The sequence below is a fragment of the Pecten maximus genome, chromosome 13 (assembly GCF_902652985.1).
Source record: "Pecten maximus chromosome 13, xPecMax1.1, whole genome shotgun sequence".
NCBI classification, from domain to species: Eukaryota; Metazoa; Mollusca; class Bivalvia; order Pectinida; family Pectinidae; genus Pecten; species Pecten maximus.
In genome coordinates, this window is record NC_047027.1 from 10,906,310 (window position 1) to 10,909,241 (window position 2,932).

The following is a 2,932-nucleotide window of genomic DNA, read 5'->3' on the forward strand; positions in this document are numbered from 1 at the left end:
CTCACTTGCCCTTCGGGCAGGTGAGCTAATAAAACAAAGATAGTTGTGGTGATAGAGTATCATATCAGAGCATACAAAGTATTTGCGATAGACATATTTGATGAATATTTATCAACTGTACACAGTTATGTAGGAATAATGAGATTCGGAAGTAAGGAAATTCCATCTTTAGAATACTCAATTCTGAAAGATAGATACATTGTACATATGAATGAAGAAATATTTGAATTACATAAACATATTCTTTCTCTATCAAGAAGAATAAAGTAACACTCTGAACTACTACCATATCATTTTTGAAATAATTTCTGATAAGCCACTCTGACATGTAATTGTCATAAATGATTTATGTTATTTCAAAATAGCTAAATGGTATGCCTCTTACCAACTGGAAATCTCACAGAAAAACCAACAACTTTTATTTCTACAGCGATTGTTTATTTTTGACAACCAGTCAATTATAGACATTGGTCGTCTTTGACTTCAACAGACCATTAAGGCGCGTTGATCCAAATGTCTAAGGACGGTAGAAAACCAGGATGTATTTACTTTATTTCCAAGAACATTTTATTTAGATTCTTAAAATCATTGTTCTCGTACTGAATGCGAATTGGAGGAATGGTTTTGATTTCTCTTTTTTTCCGCCTTGACATGTTATAAGGTATTGGACTGTATTGCTATGATATGAAGAATCCATACAATTGAATGTTGCAGCCAAACACAATTCTACGTGATATGTTCCCGTGGAAAAGCTATACTTTAACGTTGTCGTCTCCATGGCAGGAATAATGACGTCATGATCGATAAGCTCATTTGAATGTTACAGTTAAATGCATCACACTTATTCCTATTAAGTTGATGTATTGACACTGCAATTCCAATATAAGTGTACTGTACTTGATAACCGGTTGTCCATATTTATGAAGAAGGGACCACAGTCCTGCTCAGCCGTATAAACTCATCACGTCCTAAAAAGTACAAGAACTTTATATTTTCAATGTTTGTTTCATTTCAACTCATAGTAATGAAATTGGTTAAAGCTACCGTTCATAGAGAAAATAACTGTCATGTTTAACTTTCCTTATATTTAAAATCTTAAAGGTAATGATCGAAGCGATATTCAAACGCACATTTTAATCATGGTAAATGTATATACAGCTGCGATACCAATGATGTAACTAATGTTTTGGCTTTCGTACCAAAATATTCGTGTAAATCATTAGTAAAAGTATCACAGTTCGTTCCGACGATGACAAAAAATTATCTCGATATTTTGTTCCACAAGTAATTATCAGAAACGGGTATATGTTTAAATTAATTGTACCAAGATAGCCGTTTTGGCATTGATCATTGTGTATAACAGTATATGCCTGTATTAATACATCTACTAGTTCAGCGGGGAACTTTCGATTAATGCCTCTGTTTGTTTTTTGTAACATACACATTTTGACAACATTACAAAAAAAAGTAATGAAAGACAGATATCACGTGAGAACGAGAAACAATACCGTCGTTTTTCATAATTGCAAAACAGAAAACTTCCAACTGATTACGGGAGATCTCTACTCTATATATGCTAATGAGCATGCGCAAAGAATGGCGGACTGGGAACCACAGTCATGCATCAGTAACCAAAAGTGACTCAGACGTGCTGGTTACAATCGCAAAGATAATTAACGGGTTTGATTGGATATGAATATCACCTACGAGTTAACGTGTGTGTATATAGACACAAAATAAAGATAAGTTATGATACATAGGAGACACTATTAAAGTAATTTCGTTTAAGTCATTAATAATCTCCATGTAAAAGAGAGAAAGTGGGAAGGTATTGAAATATGATTACTTGGCCTCTCTTTGATACCTGCAGGTAGGAGAAGCCTATCCTCCTCTTGGGGAATATGGCGTAGGTGATGACGTGGACCAGGGACTCCAGTTTCCTGCACGGGGACCGTGTAACCTTCATTATATTTAAAAGAAATAGTTTTGTTCATTAAGAGACATATTATTAAGTTGGCGAACGCTAACGATGCCAATGTGCACTGTGCTTGATAATCGTATAATGCTAAAAACATATTGATACCTTATTATCTCCCTTGGACCACTACATATCTTAGTACGGATCCATATATATTTGATACACGGGTAGGGACAGCAAGGATACCACAATTTGTTTCCTTCATCATTGATAGATTTTAAACATCAGAGAAAACAGAAAAGTATTTCATTCATGTCATTAATACAAAACAGGGAAAGTGAAAATGTGTGGAAACATTGTTTAGTCTCTCCACCTGAAAGTATAGCAATATTTGTCTTTTTGAGATACCTGCAGATATGAGAATCCAATCTTCAAGCACGTCTCGGGGGAAATGGCGTAGGTGATGAAGTGGATCAGGGACTCCAGTTTCCTGTATGGGGACCGTGTTACCTTCAATACATTTAAAGATAATATTTGTGTTGTAGTCAGATGTTTTAAGTTGTCGAATGTTGATTATACGACCACGTAATGTGATGAATGAACGTTAAATACTTATGTTTAATGACGAATTCATAATTATTTATGTATGTATGTTCAACGGGATTTTCTAACGGATTCGTTTACTAAAACAAATATGGTATGTGTGGTCAACACGTGCTGGAGAGGGGAAGGCCTATATCTGGTTTATACCGAACATCAATCAGCATTTATTTTTTTATAATTTCGTTTTTGTATCTGTTTGTATCCATAATGAGTTTTAAAGTACGAGTTATCCCGTGTGTCCAGACGATATTTTTTATACATTTTATAATCGAAGTCAGAAACATTTTCGTTTCGTTTTTCAAAAACAATTGTGATAATTGTCGTTATGTTCTTATCAACCAATCACAACTAAATATTTTATATATGTTAATTTCTTATAAATCGCGTATTCCTGGTTCTTGAAAAACCTGT

The 2,932-nt window shown here is 34.1% G+C and overlaps 1 long non-coding RNA gene across 1 annotated transcript; it reads right to left on the bottom strand.

The window, feature by feature from the left end:
- Nucleotides 1-499: 499 nt before the first annotated feature.
- On the bottom strand, nucleotides 500-2,432 carry LOC117340287. The gene is made up of 3 exons (XR_004535420.1): nucleotides 2,327-2,432; nucleotides 1,865-1,960; nucleotides 500-968 (listed from the first exon to the last, which is right to left on the bottom strand). It is a non-coding gene; the product is annotated as an uncharacterized LOC117340287 (long non-coding RNA).
- Between the last annotated feature and the right edge of the window lie 500 nt (nucleotides 2,433-2,932).